This window comes from Ornithodoros turicata, chromosome 3, assembly GCF_037126465.1.
Source record: "Ornithodoros turicata isolate Travis chromosome 3, ASM3712646v1, whole genome shotgun sequence".
Classification (NCBI taxonomy): Eukaryota; Metazoa; Arthropoda; class Arachnida; order Ixodida; family Argasidae; genus Ornithodoros; species Ornithodoros turicata.
Window position 1 is genome coordinate 26,161,540 of NC_088203.1, and position 20,059 is coordinate 26,181,598.

The following is a 20,059-nucleotide window of genomic DNA, read 5'->3' on the forward strand; positions in this document are numbered from 1 at the left end:
TCTTGACCATGCAGACGAACCACCGTCGTCTGCGAGTTGTGATTGAGCGTCCCCGCGCACTAAATGGGAAAACTTGGAAATAAAGCGGTCCCTATCTTTCTCAAATATGATTTTCTGGAAAGCGCCTTGTACTTTTTGTCTGTATATGTCTATATCTTAGGTCTGCAGGCTCCAGGTGAGCTGGAACCATTTGCGGGTTCTTGAATTCGCAGAACGATGAATCATAGCAGCAGACAAATTCTGACTCTTACTTGAAAGAGGGAGAGGAGGCAATGCGCAGGCTTTCTCTATCTACACTCTTAAAAATGAACTTCACCACATGGCACGCTCCTAGCCAACCATCATTTTGAATGATGTTCTTATCTGCCCTGATTTGATGAAAACGGGAGGCGTACGCCTTTTTGTGACAATTATGAACAGCATAAGTGTTACAAAAAAGGCGTACGCCTCCGGTTTTGAACAAATCATGGCAGATTACGATATCATTCAAGATGATAGTTGGCTAGGAGAGCACTATGCGGTGAAGTTCATTTTTAAGAGTGTAGGTGGTGCTGATCCAGCCCACAGCAGCATTGTAGAAAGAGATAACACAGGTATGGTTTATCTCCGCTGGGACCATGCCTTCCCTCTCGCAATTTCAGGAACTGTCACTTTTTCTACTATCACTCTCTGGGTTGTGCACTCCTAAAAATGAACTTCACGGCATAGCACGCTCTGCGCCAACCATTGCCACGAATGATATCGTTATTTGCCCTGATTTGTTGAAAACGGGAGGAGTACGCCTTTTCTGTGACAATTATGAACAGCATAAGTGTCACAAAAAAGGCGCTACAGGGAAACCAATTTTTTTATCAATTAGGGGACTAATTAACAGAGATATTTTAATCAACTTTTTCATTATTGACTTTACGGAGCAGATTGCAGTTCCAACATTAGAGCCCAATCACCACATGATCCGCTCGAACCACTGTTGAAGCACTAAAGTAATCTCAGCACGTGAGTAGTATACATAGGGGGCAAGACTCCGGCACCCCCGGCAGGGCAGCGCCACAGTCGCGTCTGGGTCGACTTTTTTTCGCGTTTTTTTCCCGTGCGCGGTAGGCGGCGCAGGGTGGAGGCTCTTACCGGTGGGCGGCGCGTGGCCGGAGAGCTGCTCTCGCGTTTACCCTCGTACATTTTTGAGCCTGGGCAAACTTCTTTCGTCATTTTTCTGCCTGGGCTGACTTCATTCATATTTTTCCCACTACAACAGGTGTGCAGTAGGCGATTTACATGTGAAGGATAGCCATACACAAAAGTACGAGTGAAAATATATTTATTAAAGTAATTAGTGTCTGGAATTATGTTATGACTCTGTGTGAAGGAGAAAAACCCAGCCAACAACCTGAAGCAGAAGAAACACAATACAATACATGTAACAAAGACTATACTTATTACAGGTATGATGCAATAGCATTGAAGGGGTATCACACATCATACACAATATTTTTTCTGAGTGGTAATCACGCGTTTTCAATTAAGCAGAACTAAAATGGTATACCACATCTAATCAAAGAAGATATTTTTAATCAATATGATTGCAATCAAAATTACAAGTTTTATTATAAAAAGTCTCACATTATTATACGTGAGCATCATAGTGGAGATTTAATTACAAAGTTCTGATAGGGGGGGGATGTATGTAACTTCAAGAACAATAGCTGGGCCGACTTCTCTAGCGATTTTCTTTTTTTTTTTACCAGCGCGCAGTGGGTGCCGCGCTGGTGAGGGGCTGTCTGGGTGCTTACCAGCAGGCCGACAGGCTCGGTGCGCCCTGGGCCGACTTCTTTGGCGATTTTTTTTTTCAGCGCCCGGTGGGTGGCGCACAAGTGTGGGGCTGTCCGTGTGCTTACCAGCGTGCCGAAAAGCTGAGCGTACACTTATGGTTGTACACCCTAGGCCAACTTTTTTGGCTATATTTCAGCCTGGGTCGACTTCATTCGCATTCTTTTTCAGGTGGCGCGTGGGCACTTTACCTGCAAGTAGGGGCATCCACACTGACAACATCGGGCCGACTTCATTTGCAATTTTTTTTTCAGGTGGTGCGTGAGTGGTTCACATGCAAGTAGGTGAGTGAGGGGGTGTCCAAATGCCTACCAGCGAGTCAGAGAGCTGCGCATGTCCTTATCGTTCTGTATCTTTTCACCTGGGCTGACTTCTTTGGCGATTTTTCCACCCAGGCTGACTTCGTTCGCAATTTTTTCAGGCGGCACGTGAGTGGTTTACATGTAAGTAGGGACACGCACACTGTCATCCCTGCCAGGCGCTGATACTGTCACACCTGGGCCGACTTTCTTCATCATTTTTTCAGCCTGTGTCGACTTGAATCGCTAATTTTTTCCCACTACAACAGGGGTGCAGTAGGCGGTTTACATGCAAAAGATAGTAAAGCCAAATAGTGGTAGGAATTATGTTGTAACTTGGCGTGAAGGCGAAAAACCCAGCAAAAAAACATGAAAAGGAAGAAACACAATACACATAACAAAGAATATGGGAAGCTAAGTTGAGAGAAAAATTCATCCAAAAAAGAAAGCAGAAGGAATGCAATACACATAATAAAGAATGTGGGAAGCTAAGTTGAATATTCCAACACGACACAATTATTCAATTTCTTACGATGTGAATAGCACACACGCAAGGAAATAATGAGAAACACGATCAACAGCTAATAGAGAACCAAAACAATGCACCATCCAACATGTAAACAAGAGGCACACAAAGGATAAATAATTGAAAAACAATCTGTTAAAACGAGAAACATGCACGCACTTAACACTGAATAGCAGACAAAACACTCTAAACAGTGCATCTGCCAACGTGTGTACAACCGACATATGCAGGAAAATAATATTGAAACAAACGATCAAACAACAAACATTACAAATTTACTAAATTGAAATGGAAGTAATCTATCTTTTGAACTATCATAAAATCATCCTTGCGACCTAATAATATACAATTTTCGTCCTGCTCCGGCACTATAAACATTACTTTGACAGAGGTATCCATACAGCCAAGCAAGCAATCTATCTATGCTACTTGAGGCCGGTGGGGTCACTCTCTCCCTCTATTCACCACAAAAGCAAAGAAACTGCACATCCTTTGTCAATGTATGGGGTGGGGAAACCCTCTCTCTTTTTCACATTCTTTCCTCCAAAACGAAATATTCTTAGTACCTGTGTACAGAGGCGAAATTTTTTATTGATCAACTATCCCAAATAGACATTGGAATTATTCGATTCTCAAGAACACAATAAGAATTCTATCAACAAACAATAGCACGCAAAAAAGAAAAAATCTAAGAATATACTTTTATGTCAGTGCAAGCTAGTTTTAGAGAAACATTATCTAAGCAAACGAGAAATATTATCGGCGCAAACATTACTCAACCAAAACAAGAAATGCTGCATTTAATGTATTTCAGATCTGACACAACTATTCTGCATAAATTATTCTCAACTCACAAAATATCAATCAAGTGAATATGTGAAGCAAAGAGAGAAAGTCAAATTTATTCAATGGTAGAAACAATACTCATTCGAAGACGAGAATCAAATTTAATTACATCGTTTTATGATAACTTTGCAATAGTAATTTCTACAGGCAGAAGCCACAAACAAACAACTCATCTGAAATGCAAATTAATGTAAAAGTTTGCTACAGTGAAAATCAACGCACACAACTTAAAAATACTTTCCCAACTAGTAGAATATTTTTATTAATATTAATCGAGCGATCGTCTGAAGCAAACTCAAAGCAGTAATTAATTTAGGCAAACACTTTCTGAACAAACAGGGCGATACATCACATCTTTTTCATTCAGAACCCACTAACAAAAAGAAAAGAAAGAAGAACGAGTGAGAGAGGGAAGCTGAGCTCCCATGCACTTTCGTCAAGGTTACGCCTGCAGGGAGTAGGGGGATCTTACAATGGTCGTGGTGAAAGTCATAAACTGACTCCAACAACTCAAGGTTCTGTAAATTCACTTTCATAATTCTCACGACAGGTGGATATTAATAACATTCTAAACACGATAACATAATAAATTTTCAATAAATAAAATGAGCACCGATATGATTTAATTAAGTGTAGAGGCACACTACAAAACAGAACAGACAATTGCTCTACATTGAAGAGATGGACGGATTTTGTACTAATTACCATAAGTCATGGGAAGATGTGATAAAAAAACTGCTTCGAAAAAGAAGAACGGCGAAATGATTCTATTATCACAGCATTTCAATACGTCCTAGACATGGTCGTATTCAGAGATTTGGTGCAAATTATGGAATTCAAGGTGCAAGAACTTGTATGCCGAATCTACAATAGTTATAAAAATATTTACACGTCAACATCGGAAGGACGGCTGGGATTAATGGTGGAGTTTTCGAGGTTTGCTAACGAAGAATTGAAATACATTAGACCAAATGTAATTGTAATTATCGCAATGGGCATTGCATTAATCAAGAAAGCAATCAGATCAAATTATCATATACAGAGTTATTCTAGCAAACGTTACACATTTCGACCGCACTGTGAAAATAGAAGACTAGATTTGGCCCATCCCAAACTTTGCAGACTGATAGCCATTTGTCTGAAGTTTCATTCGAATTTTTTGTAAGCACTACGGTTATGTAGAAAGAAAATTAAAAATAAAGCAAAATCTCGCCCCATGCATTTTCAATGGCCTATCCCACACAAACACCGCCATTTTTTCTTGTGTCTGCTTCACGTTCACATCACTTCACACAGGTAGCGCTGCCTACAACAATGTGACATGCCGATCCTGGCATTATGCACCAATCCTCTTGTTTTGTATGCTGGTGCCACCTGTGTGTGGTGAAATGAAAGTGAAGCGCAAACAGCAGAAAATGGCGACTTTTGAGTGAGATAAGCCATAGAAAATGCACAGAGTGAGATTTTGCTTGTTTTTTCATTTTTCATGGTCTCCATAATGCTCACAAAAAATTCCAACAAAACTTCAGACCAATGGCTACCAGCCTGCAAAGTTTGGTGTTGGACAAACACCGTCTTCTATTTTTAAGATGCGATCAAAATGTGTAACGTTTGCTAGACTAACCCTATACAAGCAGTCTATATCGCGCGATTCATTACGGATTTGTTGAAATTGCACCTAACGGTTGAAATGAAAAGTACATAAAAAATCTTATCATGTGATATGTTCCACTAGAGCATCTACACATTTATTTTATTATACCAGTTCTTGCAATGATATCAAACAAGAATTGTATGACCAGTGTGACCGAGCATTATACATACGCCATACATGTTTGAAGACATGTTGTCATACATGTTTGGAGCACGTGTATAACCAGTGTGAGTCCGGCCTAATACTCTCTTGTACGCAATTCAAGAACCTTCATACAAAGAAAGGAAACATCAATAAGAGACAAGTGTATAATAATAACGTGCAAGTTCATCGCGACAAAGTGCAAGTTGTTGAAGCAATACAAACACGGCGAAAACATATCGCCCGCGTTAATCAACGCTGGATTCGAGCACCCAATAATCAGAATAAACAATTTGATGTCTTCGGAATTCATCAATCAAGACAACAAACGAAAACTTCAGTGTTTGGATAGAACTGTAATTTATGGAAATAAACAAGTGTATAACTGAAATAATAATTGTAATATTCGTCATCAATGTAATGTATTCTACACGTCGCAACGAAAACAGCTTATTAGTATGGTTAGATTGAAGATTGCTAAGGAGACGTTTATTCCACACTATGTACAAGGATCCTCGCGTGGAATCAGCGCTGGCAATCAAAGAGATTTTACACGACCACACTCTATACAACACCGACATCCGAAGGGTAGAATTATAGAAGAATCGCTAATTGAATTTTAGAGGCATGTTACATCAATCTTTGTTTACAAAAGAGGATCACTAATATTTTGCGAAGGCTTATTTCATGTATTAAACTGCACAGTGTTTCCAGTGTGACCATTTCTTCGAGTTTTAAGTAAACTTCCTTCAAAAAAATATCCGCTTTTAATATCCGCAACATGGAGAACTCACATTATGTTATAGTGTATATAGAAAATATCATTCGATTAAATTATCTGTCATCGTGAAAGAATTCTTAAAACCTTCGCGTATCAAAGGGAGCCAGCTAAAGCTGTGAAATTACACTTTCTACAACTCAGTTCATAAATTGCGGCACCCGTTCAAATTTTAATTAAACACTTACTGATGTGTGATAGTCTCCACCGCTCCGGAATGTGATCTGATAAATTTTAGCAATAAATGTACAAACAAATATCTTGTATACAATGTGTGACTATATAGTCAGCTTTTTAATTTATATCAAAAAATTTTAAGAAAGAGTGTACAGTTTGGACTTTGAAAATTTAAGCAAGAACCTTTGGTGGTGGAGTTTGCGTTTTGTCTCATTATGAGCTAAAATCTTCTAAAATTATAGCATGCCCTTTCCATTTGTAGTGTCTCATATGCCATGACATAATGAATAGACTCATAGTTTTTCAGTATGGCTAATGAAAACCTCGGGTACATTCTGGGAATTGGATCTATGTTGATGTGTGCTGTTAAGTTTGCAAAAGGAATATTTACTTATTATAATTACATATCTTCCATTGTGTTTATGCATAGTGCTCATCTTCACTGTATAGTGGTTAAACGTTTCTGATGACAGTCGTGTGATTCGCAGTGTCATGGGCAGTGAAGGCAACTTGGTAGATGAGTAACTTGGTAGATTACTAAATACTTAGTATGCGTAGTATTTGCAAGATAAAGTTTGCGAGATACTCAAAAGACGCAACTGATGAATCTTGTTCATTTTGCGTTGGTGTTAGGGCAGTAGCGCAGCCAGAAAGATATTTCGGGATTCGTTGCATGGGAACGTCACATGGGGGAGGAGGATTTCACCCTCGTTTCCCTCTCCCAAATCCACTACCGAAGGTAGTAGGACGGGTCGGTTTCAGGATGGGTTTGAACCCCCAAACCCCCCTAGGCTACGCCGCTCTGTTAAGGTAGCAGCACCTCATTCCTCAAGGAGCAGTTTTCGCACTTTACTGCGTCGTAACGGCTATGTCTAGAAGCTGGATGAGTACCAAAAGATACGTACTGCACATATCATGAGTAACATTGAGCAGGAATACACAAAAGCTTTTCATTGTATTTTATACTTGAAAAATGATTAGGAACATGGTTTCTAAATCGCGCCACTTGTGCATAATATACAATACCGAAAATAAAATGCAAAAATTACAAAGACCGCCTGCGGCATCAATGCCACAGCAAGCACTTCTTGTTTGGATTCATTGGAGATCCTGGCTTGCATTCGTAGACGGAATGAAACTGAGGACAGTTCCTCAAGGGTACATTCACTCGCGCTCGTGCTGACCTGCGCCTTTCATTAGTCCATATCCCGGAGCCTCCATATCGACGATCCCGCTCGCAGTGCCCCATAGCATAATACACAAAAAACATATGTTCAGGGCCCACGTCTTCCGTCGCGGTAAGCCTGAATAATTTATGAGGCCCAGTGACGCGCCGCAGGTTTTCCAAGTAGAGGCCGAGAAGAGGGCTGACAGCAGCGTTGTCTGCCACATCACTTAGTGACGTCGTTAAGCCTTCCAACAGGGACGAGTCCTTGGTGCCTCGATATTGCATATTCAAACACTGACGTACGGAGGCTAGACTAGCTTTCGCCTCCTCCGTCCACCAGCCACGAGAAATTATTTCGGAGTTGCCAATATTGGATGGGTCTTCCAGAAGCATCATGAAGAGACAGCGAAATATGTCCGGCCCGAACCGAGGAAGGTGAAGAGTAAGTTGTTCGTCAATTTGTGGTGTCGAGAAGTTCAGGAGTATCGTCGAAAAATACGCTGCCTTTTGTTGGAGGTTGGAGCTGCAGACTCTGTGGAAAACCGATCCTTCCCATTGCACGTCTTGAAGAAATATCAGCTGCTGTCCAGTGGTGTGAAGTGTGACGTCGATGAAGGATTTTAAAGCGTCAGACGAATGGATCGGAGGGATCTGAGCAGCGTATCTGGCAGTCCTGCTGGTGTAGCGTATAAAGTCGGGATTCAGGATACGCAAGATTGTGCCTGATATGATAGATAATGCCGTGCTCACAGTCGCATTATCGTAAATTGCTGACGAGGTGAGCTGGAACAGAAGTTGTTTGCGAACGGCTTCAATGGTGGTGACGACGTTTTGAAGTGGTATATGGTGGCTCACGACGAGCCTTACAACAGCCATGAAGAGTAAGGGCAAAGTTTCTGCCACCTGTCGAATGCAGACGCGGTATCTGGGAATGAAACGCCGCCGAGCCGAAGAAACTGGAACCAGAAAACGTGCACGGAGCCAGAAGAGTTCAGCAGGAACTTGTGGGAGGAATAGCGATAAATGGATCATCAATCGAAATCCCAAATAGTTCAATACAGTATGAACAGGTGTAGTGTCTACAAGATAGATCACGTCCTCTAAGAAGCCCACTGATTTCAGAAGGACCTCCGTGCCTTCACGCACCACAGATATATTCTCGAAGAGCGCTGACAAGTATTCTACGACGCTAGGGTATTGAGACAGTTGTACTCGCTTGTACAGTTTTACTTCCGAAGTAGCATCTCGAGAGTGCACGATGCGAGCCAAACGATGTGCGAAAGTTGTGACGTCACTGACCATCAGCGGCGTTAGCGGAATGTCTCTGAACGCTGTCAGTGCCGCTTCGACTGCGTCCTGAAGCCAATGTACCGTGTCATTTCGATCAAGGTCCTGTGGTTGGAGTATGATTGAAGGTCGATCGAGTGTGATCACCTTTCGTATTCCTTTTATGACATGTCCTTGAACTTCTACATGCAGAAAAGTCTCCACGCGCGCTATCCTGCATGCCATTGCGGCAGATTTCCAAAGCGACGTGCTTGAATGCAAGGGTGGTGTGTAGGGCCAGTTCTGCAGGAAGCTTAGTCGAAGAGCGTAGGTGAATGGTGCCCATCCTGCAGCGTTGTGAGAATTAACATCGTTGCACACGTCGAATAATTGACGCAGAGGTAGTAGCTGCGCGGCCCTGTCGCGTAAACGCAGGCGATGACTTGTGAGTACTTCGATGATGTGGCGTTCAAGGTGCTGTTCCAGTTCGTCCGTTGCCGAAAGCGTGGACCCATAAAGCATATCCGAGGTGTCGTGCCACTCTTCCCATTTACTGCAGGCGAACTCATAGAAATCTTCGCACGGATCTCGATCCCACGATATCGCAGAACGTACGTAATCGCGTTCAAGCATGCAGGCCGAAAGATTGCAAATATAAGGCGTTGGATGCTTAATTTCCTTGCCGTGCATTCCTTTAGTAGCTTTGGAGAGCTTCGAGGAGTTTCCTGATGCGTTGCCCGGAGCGTAGCCGAGCACTTCGGATGGAGCTGCAACATGATTAGCGAGTTTAATCAAGAGTACGATTCCAGATAAGACGAGAGTAAGCACCACCGCGCCGATAAGCACCCGCTTTAGACTCGAGGTGCGACGCCAGTGAACTTCGGTACTTGGAACGACTGCTGTGATCCGTGGTTCTTCAATAATTCGAACATGCAGTGACTTCGCAGTTCTCTTTCCGGAGTGTTGCCTGTTCTTTTCAGCGCTTCTCTTCTGTGGCGGTGCGCCCTTAGGCCTCAAAGCCTTGCTGGCCGTCGGCGAGGATTGATGTGAAATTTCGTTTGTATTCCGTGCCGGGGCTTCTCTTTCAGTTTGATTTGTGTCAAAATTTCTCATCCATTTGTCAGGATGCTGATCGTTGTCCTCTGCTGGAATTTCTCCTTTGGACTCCGACATCCTACGACCGTGCCTCTGCGATTGTCGTGTAACAAGGCGATCTTTCAAGCCAAAGGTTCCAGGGAACTCAAACGAAGGACTTAGAAAAATTAGATTATACGGAGAATCGAGTGGCACAACCTGCGGGTTCCCCGGAGACTCGTGATTCCCATTCTCTGGACGCTGAAGAGCCATTTTCTTATGGCACAGCTGCGGAACGCTGTACACTGAATTCATACTACTCATAGATAAAACTCCGTCAGAAAGATTCCTCCTAATCGGTTTCGTCAGTGGCAAATGATGCAGGCTTTTTAGGTTGGGTTCCGACGTTGAACGCGTATTAGACGACGACCTTGCTGTTCCGAAATCCTCGTCAGACCTCCTGCCATCAATGCTCCAGTATCGGGACGGTCTGAATTTAATAAATGTGTTTCTACTAACGTCACCTCTGTCATTGTTCCTAGCTTTTCGATCACGTGGTTGCCCCTCATTCGCTTGGTGTTGTGTGTTTCTGGCTTCTGATGTCTTCTGGTTTATTGGGCCACTCGCTGACCAGGAATTGGGTATAGAGTTCCTAGAAGGGTAGCGTGGACGGATAGCGATCTTCCGAGATTTAGCAGAAATGTAGTCGTGCGACATGTACGGTGAAAGGTGCTCTGAGCCAAAGACCACCGAATCGAAGTCGCTTGATCCATATTTCTTCACATAACTCTTTCCTACGAATGGGCTTCTACCTGCTTTATCGTCGAAACCAAGGCGGAGTGCCGTATCGGTGGAGCCATTGTCATATTCGCTAGGGTCACAGCTTTGAGTTGAAGAAATAGCCTTACGTATCAAACCCTTAGTAGTATCGACATGCTGTGGTGCCACTTCAGTTTCATTGGATTCCTCTCCACCTGGGCTGTTTTCACGAGTACCGCATCGAGCTCCACCTGCAGCAATCAAGGTGGAAATTTCATGACACAGCTCATCCACGAATTTCGTCGTATACTCTACGAGTTCTCTCTCCTGGTCACTACTTGTACTTGGCCCACAACTTCCATAATTTGCTATCACAACAGTGCTGGGACTACGGGAATTGCCCCTCCGGTTCATATTATGATCATGCAGATATCGGGTGCATCGAGTATGTGGCGCATCAACGGAGTTGGTTTGAGACGGTTCTTCCGCTGGCTTACGCTTTGCGTTGGGCAGCTCTGGCGCTGTACTCCCTTCAAGCACTTGCGCTCGTGTAGGTGGAAGCCTGCAAACGTTTAATGTATCTTCACAATGGTCCCAGAACAAATCCGACCCTTCCTGGGCACTCTGGTATGTTTGTTGCTTACTACTCGATTCGCTGTTTAATAACGACACGACTGATTTTCCTCCATGCAATTTTTTTGTATTGGTGTTATCCAGTTCCGATACTTCCAAGGCAGCCCTCCCAGAGTATATACCAGAGTCAGACAACTTCCTCCTTTCAAATGTCATCGAATCGATCTTGTGGCTGCTGGGACGCGTACATCGGTCTTGTTCTTCAAAAACAGACATAACTGAAGGAATTCTGAACGGTCCTCCAATCGTATCCGCCGGAGACGATCTCATGGTCTCTTTCACATCGTACGCCGGAACAAGCGCTCCTACGAAACTATCTTTTATAGTGACGCAAACGGGAGACTCGGAGTTTCTCGCGGTTGAAGGAATGTTACCGGTGACACCTTCTCCTGCGTCCTCAGTGATACTGAAAAAGTTCGCTTCTGCCGCAGATGAGCTCACGTTTGAACTTGTTTTCGTACTTGAGTTCCGCTTGATAACTAGTGAAGGACTTGGCGCTGAAGAGGCGGACGACTCGTGCGTTGACACAGAATACTTATGGTCTCGCGCGACACCTGGAGATTTTGTTGTGGGCGATAAAGATAACTTTTTCCCGTAACAGGTGTACGCACTTCTGTCAGGTACTGTACCAACACCCGTGAAGAAACTGGATACCGATTCAGTTACGGGGCTGGACGTATCCTTCGAAAGGACGCTCCTATCGTCTTTCTCTTCTGGCTCTAACACCGGAACTAATGAATTTTCGGTTGTGAAGGATCGATGCTTAATATCTGCAGATACGGACGCGTCAAATTTCGTAAAATAACTCGTATCCCATTGAGTGCTACGATCTATGGTTCGCCGCGGATGCGTATCTTGAGCCTTTATTTCGGAGCCTTGCCCAAGTTCTTGCGTTGCGGCGATAGAATTTTTAGCCCTACATCGATATGTTTTGGTTGTCCTGCCGATAGTTTCATCACTTTCCGCGGTGCCGCATCTGTACGTAGTTCCAACGCCGACGGGACACCCTCGCGAATTCTGGTCGCAGTGGGGAGAACTGGCCACGCTAAAACAGATACTTCTCGTTGTGCGTGAAGTGCTGATTAAGTTAGATCCAGTGTTTGAGCTTGCGGAAGGATTCGGACCAGCTGATTTGCTCGCACTTCCAGAGGAAAGTTGTGACTCCTGTACAGCTCCGACGAGAGATATGCAAGGTCTGATGCTGCTTCTCGGGGAAGGCGCAGGGCACGGCACATGCCCTGTCTTCGAGATCGTTTCTCCTGGACTTTCATGGTTCGTCTTGTCCGAGCTCCTTTGCATATGGACACAACTTAATGTCGTCGACAGTGGTAGCGCTCCGTTGGCGTTGATGCGTGGTTCTTTACTCGACGAAGGGAAATTACTCAGTTGAACAGTTGACCACGCTGAATCTACCGTAGCAGCTGCCTGCGGGCATCTAGGTTGTTCATGACACGGACCTGCCACACCAGGTATTGTAGGTGTTGACAAAGTGACCGTAGGTGCCGCGGTCTCCCACGAGCTCTTTGGTGACATAGATGGCGTCGCACCCATCGCACTTGAAACACCTGAAGCACTGCTCATGTGTGAAGAAAATGGTGAACGACTCAGTCTTTGTTCCTTCTGAGTGAACTCCTGCTGAACACTTGACTGCGGAAGGTTTATGACAACGGTATTCGTTCCGCGTCGTCGTAATCCATATGTGGTGCGAGAACTATTTTCAATTGATCTTTTCCGGATGCCATTCAATATCTTCAGACTTGGAAAGCGCCATGTTGATACGGGCTTACTAGCTCTTGAACTAGCTCCTGATTCAGCAGCGTTAGATTCCTGCCCTGCAGCCCGTCCGTCCAGGTGGTTTTTAACACTTTCTGAGGGGACGATGTCCGTACGCGTGCAAGTGGGTGTGGTGGTTCGACTGGGGAATGGTTCTTGAGACCTTGGGCTCGTAATGAGGGGTGACGGCTTCGCGATAACAGAGAACGGAGAACGAATTTTCGGTCGATTGCACAGACATCGGGATTCCAGCGAAATGGTTCTTGCTCGTGGACTGCTGTCCGGGGGTCCTTCACGTACCAGTGTATTGGTACTAGCTGAATGATGATTCGGTAACGTTCTCGGGGGAGCGCCGATGTTCCTCCACGGTACGGGGACTTCAATGATGCGGAAAGGTGGTCGTCGTCTTGTAGACCTGCGTGATGTCGAGGGTGACGCAGTGGTTCGACCCAGAACTGCCATGAGGCTCCGAAGCAAGGCTTCATCGCTTCCTGTCCTGCGAGGCGACAGCGGTGTTCCCGGACGGTGCTTTTTGCTCATGTGCAGTTCTTCTGAAAAGAAACGAAAATCGGCGCCTTCAGCAAAGATGCTGTGAACCTATTCTGCTGTTCGCCCTTCTTCTTCAGACACAAAGGAACCAGAACCAAGAATGCGGTAACGCGCAGAAGGCAATTCTTCTTCGTCAGCGCGAGGACGACAACAAACAGCCCAAAACCGACAGCCCGAGCACAAATATGGCTTTGAATGAACCATACGAAACGCTCCTCTCTATTTTTTTTAACATTAGCAAGCCAAATATTGGCTGACTTTTCTCAACACTTAAGGGGGTGCAACACCTTCCGCGTTTCGTCAATTCCTCTCAATAGATGGAGCACAGGACGATCTTATTAGAGAGTTTTAGCAAACGGGATCTGGCAGCTCCCGATCGCTAATAAATACGGTGAAATCGAACCGATCGTATCCGGAAAGAACGCCAGCACGAACACTTTTAGCAAACCGGAGGGTGCCGGAGACGCGCTCGCTGCCCGCCGCCCGATATCTTTTTAGATGACGAAGAAGAGGACAGCCATTGCGAAGAAGAAGTTCTACTGCTGTCCACATTTTCACGATTGAAAGAACTTTCAAAGAACTATTGTGCTTTTTTCTTTCCTGACCGTGAACAGGGGCTGCTCGACAAATGTGTGGACCTAAAGTGTATTCTTCGAAACTTGGAGAGAAGACAGTTGCGGCTAAGTTATTCTTTCGTTTTTGCACGCTTGGAACAATGCTTACTGCTACCACAATGTAAGTGAAATGCGCCGGAGACTCTCCGAGCTCCTCACAGAGAAAATAAAGATAATCGGTGATCGTAAAACGCTTTCGGGCGGGTGTCATACTAGCAAACGACGTAGCCGTTATGAGATTTTCAACCGTAAGTATGTCCGGTAATGGCGGCTAGCGAGCGGAGCTCCGGTGACGGCCGGAGAGATACGGTGAGGGTGACGGTAATCTACCGAGCGGGAGGACGCACTTTGCTAAAACTCCCTATTGATTACCTAGCGTTCACTGTGGAGGCTCCTGCAAGTACTGGGGCACACGGTTACATGTTACATTACGCGACTGATCCACGGAAAGGATTACAATGCACTCTTTTCCTCTTGCTTTGTTCTTTTACATTCGACCTCTAGGCCTCTAGCTTGCCTTTATCACCTTGAGAACAGCGTCCGCGTGTTATCTGTTATTTGAGCATGTGATAGCAGACGGATCCACAATTTCATTCAACAGAACCTCGCGAACACACCAAATGTTTCCAACCATAGCCTCCTACATACTACATGCCCGATGATCCCGGAACACACAGGCGCCGGTCGTCCACAATAGTGGCGCTAGTTTCCTAGGTCGATGATAGCTATCTCGATGCGATATCAGTAGTATTGGTTATGACGCCGTCTTCCTACACACAGACTGCAGATTACAACCGGTGGCGTCTGACAGGCGGCGAAATGACATGACGTCCAAAAGAGACTGTACCAACGCTAACTGGCATGGCGTCTTTCGATAACCACTGGCTTATCGAGTAATGATACAGCCTGCACAGCATGCGCCCATCCAGGACGCTTATCTCCGCAAAGAACTGTAGAGCAACGTATGCACCGAGCGCACAGCAGCGTACACTTACGGGGTAGGCAAAGGTTGTTACTGCTCTGACTGTCCGTGTTTCCGACCTAGGAAACTGGCGCCCCCAGTACGGTTGCGAGAACGGCCGCATTTGCCTCATTGGGCAGGCATGTATACAGGGTGTCTCAGAAAACGTGTCTTTGAATTATAATAAAAAAAACTACGCCACCTAGAATCATGCGGTCAACAGCATTTATTCTTATTAGGTTTTTGCCACCTCCTAATGTGAATGTCATATACTCCAAGTTTAATTATGTAAATATTTGCGAACTGAACTCGGAAATTTGCCAAGTAAAGGTCACTTTTTTACCCCACCAATATGAAGAGCGTGCCGAATTCACTCAAATTCACGATAATCGACAGTGATATTCACGAGCTATGCCATCGGAAAAAATAGCCGAATATCATGCTTTTCGGAGCACCGTACGATAGCGCGCGATGACTTTTTGAGCGCAATCGCTCTCAGTGCGACGAAGGGAGGTTCCGAAGCCAGCCCACAGAGTAACAGTAGAAAAAGTAACAGTTGCTAAAATTGGGAGAGGGAAAGCATTATCCCAGCGAAAGTCGGACGTGATAAGCCGTGCCTGTTTTATCTCTTTCTGCGATGTCGGGGAGGGCTGGGTTTCCAACCTCCTTTCGTCGGACGGACAAAGATTGCGCTGAAAAATTCATCGTGCGCTATTCTGTGCGACCTCCGTAGAGCATGATGTTCGGCTAGTTTTTCCGATGGGACAGCTCCTGAATATCCCTGTCAATTATCATTAATTTGACTAAATTAGACACGCTCTTCACATTGGTGGGGTAAAAAAGTGACCTTTACTAGGCAAATTTCCGACTTAAGATCGCAAAAATTTACATAATTAAACTTACGTTACACGACATTCACATGAGGAGGTGGCAAAAACCAAGTAAGAACAAATGCCATTGACCGCATGACTCTAGGTGGTGTAGTTTTTTTATTATAATTCAATGACACGTTTTCTGGGACACCCTGTATATACAGGGTGTCCCAGAAAACGTGTCATTTAATTATAATAAATGGTCATATAATGGTCATTTAATTATAATGAATGGTCATAATAATAAATGGCGCGCTATGGTCCGGTGCTCCGAAAAGCATGATATTCGGCTATTTTTTCCGATGGGATAGCTCGTGAATATCATTGTCAATTATCATGAATTTGAGTGAATTCGGCACGCTCTTCATATTGGTGGGGTAAAAAGTTGACCTTTGTTAGGCAAATTTCCGAGTTCAGTTCGCAAATATTTACATAATTAAACTTCGAGTACATGACATTCACATTAGGAGGTGGCAAAAACCTAATAAGAACAAATGCCATTGACCGCATGATTCCAGATGGCGTAGTTTTTTATAATAATTCAATGACACGTTTTCTGGAACACCCTGTATAGGAGGCTATGTTCCAACACTTGTTGTGGAACCGCGGAGAAACAAGAAAAAGAGAAGAAGGAGAGAGAACAGTAGCTGATTGTGCAGACCTTCTACATTAATTTGAAAAACAGTTGCTGGCCTATTGAGAAAGCAATGGAGTGTTATGGCTTGAGGGTGCTCCAATGACTGCTCACATGTGCTTCTGTGTATTCGGAATCGTCAGGATCATTTCGTGAACAGCAAAATTACTGCACCATCGTCAGCCTCAGATTATCAGTGCACTGTCCTGCAAAATTATTGTGGACTGTTCTGCGATATCACGGTGCTTTGACACTGGCACATACTAATGCTGTATTTTTGGTTCAGTGTGACCGCTAAAGAGGAGCCAAGTTGTGTAGTCGGCAGTGCGGTCTTACATGGCGTTTATTCTCAATTTCGATACATCTCACCACCTGAACAGGGTGTCTCAGTATAGTTGATAGTGCCGTTGTCGACTCATTTACGCCGACACACAAAGTCTAAAAAGAAGGGAATGAAGCTGCATATGACAACGGCGGCAGTTGTCTTCACGAGCACAGTGCCAGCGGTACAGTGCTTGTGGTGGATTGTACAGCGTACGGGGGCGTCGGGCAGGTTGCTTGTCGCCATTGGTGGGCATCAAGGGGTAGGCTGTAACAACCGGATGACTTGATAGCCAGATGCTTTTGTAACGAGGTGGCACGCATCAACAGTTGTGCACTGGAATTTCTAAGGCGAGCTCAGTGCGCACATTGTGACCAACGTCCTACACCAATGTTTTAACTGTCAGCCAAACTGTTCGCATTCGTAGTTGTAACATCGAAATTGTAGAACTGTCACCTGTGGCGCATTAGTGCTACCGTTCCTTGTAGTATTTTACCCCATGAAAAGAACACTAAGCAGGCATGTGAACGCTGCCTTATTTCGCTGAAACTCACGCATCCCTCATACAGCACGTCGTAATCCACAAGGACAGTTCAGGACAACGTAACGTTTGAGTGTTGTCTATAACAGGATGCGACTGCCGCACACAAATGGGATTGGGCAATAAGCTGACCAATTACAGCGTTGTGCAGATTGCGCATATTTCAGTTAAGCGGCATACCGACTAAGAAGAGCTCAAACATGTGTAGATAAAAAAACGCACAGCTGATTATAAGAATCGGAGTGTGACTGCTGTGGCTGAACTGAGTTTGTTCGCACAAGGGTTCTGATGGCAGTCTAAAAGGTGAATACAAGAGATAAGCTTCCACAATACACCGTACCCAAAGGACACCCGAAGCACCACGGACACACAAACACACACGACGCCAGGCGTTCTCCGGCTGTGTGATGTCCGAAACGGAGAATTTGAAGGCAGTCAACGATACGACCTCGGTTTTTTGGGACCGCTGATACCACGGCAAGAACGAGTGCTGGAGCCCAAAATAACTACCCCAGCGATACCCCAGTGCTTCCCGACAGTGTGCAGCTTCTCTGACAGTTGTCACCGCACAGTTGGTTCAGTGGCTAACAGGTGGCGCCACAAAACCGACGCCATCGCTTGCTTTCTGATATTGTGAGTTCTGAGATTGCACAGAAGCCACGGAGAGTGGGGAGGCGATTTTGGCAAATTAATTGCGCCGCGGAGAAAGAACTTTGCACAAAAATATTTTGTCGAAATGCTTTTCACATGCTGCTTTACAAGATGACAGCAGTTTTTGGCCATGTTAGATACCACTTTAATGGTCCTTTAATGTCAGGTTCCCCTCTAAAGTTGGGTATGGTGCTATTAACTCCGTATTTCTACCGGAATATATTAACGTTCATGTTCCTTTGAAATGTACTGGAGGTACCTTCTAAGCGAGTACTGAGACCACGTCGAGCTCCATGTCTTGTATGCAACTAATCGGCATTCCTTAATTAAAAGCTTACAGACACACATTAACGGGGCTGAAAAGTATTGTACTGGTGGTAATTTCCTTACCGCTGTTCGTTTCTCTTTTTGTGCCTTGCTACTCATTGCATTAGTGATTGGATGTGTGCATCACCGCTTAGGCGGAAGCTGTTGGTGGGCGCAATTAAATAAATCAATGAATAGCTGTCGTCATCCCGGCGGCGCGTCAGTGTCATCCCTTTGGCCACTCAGCACTTTCCCCAGCACTTTCCTTAGAGAGAAGAGACAAAGTATATCTAAACAGGTACCGCAACTCCCATAAGCCCCTGCGTCTTCAGAATGACGCCATGATAGAGACGGTAAGTGCCATCCATCCGTTGCGCAGACTACTATGATTGTAAATAAATGACGTCAGAGTTTACGCAAGCACTATGAATAATAAGTAGTGCATAATTAGCCGTGGCATGTTTTCATTCGCGCACTTTGTTTGCGTTGTATTCCCTTTTCCTCACCCAGGCAACACGAGAATACAGAAAAATCATATCAGGCATATCAATTCGAAATACATACAGTTATCTTTTCTCATATACAAGTTCAACGCTCTTCACTGGTTCGGTATCAACAAATCACACGGCACCCTAGAAACACTTCACAAATAAAATATGCTCAGACCTTTCCCTTCTATCCTTTTTATCATCTGTTATGTTCTGCATGGCCACTGCTTTTTGCTTTCTTTATTGCATGCCACAACTTTGTATTACGAATTTATATCTTAAAAAAATGCTTTGCTCGCTCTGGAAATTTTCCCCACGTAACCACTAACCTCCTTATCTTTTGAAATGCTTGTCAATTCCTGTCCGTTGTCCCGTTTCATCCCCGTGTACGTGAACCTCCCATTTCTGTACTGGTCTGGAGCCCAGATCACTTTGTTCACATAATCCCCTCCACACTCTAACAAAGCGGTCATTCACTCCGGCCGTAGAAGCCCGTACGGACCCTTTCTTCCCTCCGGGCTGTTGACCCACAGATCGCATGAACCTTTAACACGTCACACCTAACCCTTTAAATACCATGCCAATGATGAGGACGGTGCCCAGAAGAAGAACAGTCTCTGTTCGAAATAGCGGCGGCTCATGTCCTGAGGCAACTCCCTTCGTACTTCTCTACCGGTTCGCTGGATTTCTACCCATCTACATACACTTATCGCGGATTTAGACAACTCCAAACTGAAGGGCATCGTGATGGCCACACAGAAATTAGGAAGGTTAAGGTCAATTTCTCAACTATAGAGCTATAGGTACACATAGTGATTAGACGTTTGCATTTATTCAATGAGTGGTCATTATAGGTACATTGCAACAAAACATGGCATCGTTGGTGCAGATCTGATTCCTGCTAACATTCACGCTATCATGCCCCGCTTATCCCATGATGATTTTTTTTTTTCGCGGTGCCAGCAACAGGGGGTGCATTGTATTTATCTGTTCACGCGTGTAATTCTTGGTCTACAGCTCCGAGATGTGAACGTCGCTTCCTGTTTAACCCAAAAAGTATACGAACTCCGTATTACAATGCACGGACACACGGCACGGATAGAGAGATGCACGGATAAACACGCCCAGTGTGACACATGCGCAAACGGAGCAGGACACGAAAATGTACTCTATGTGCACGAATGGGGCAATATAAAGTTCTAC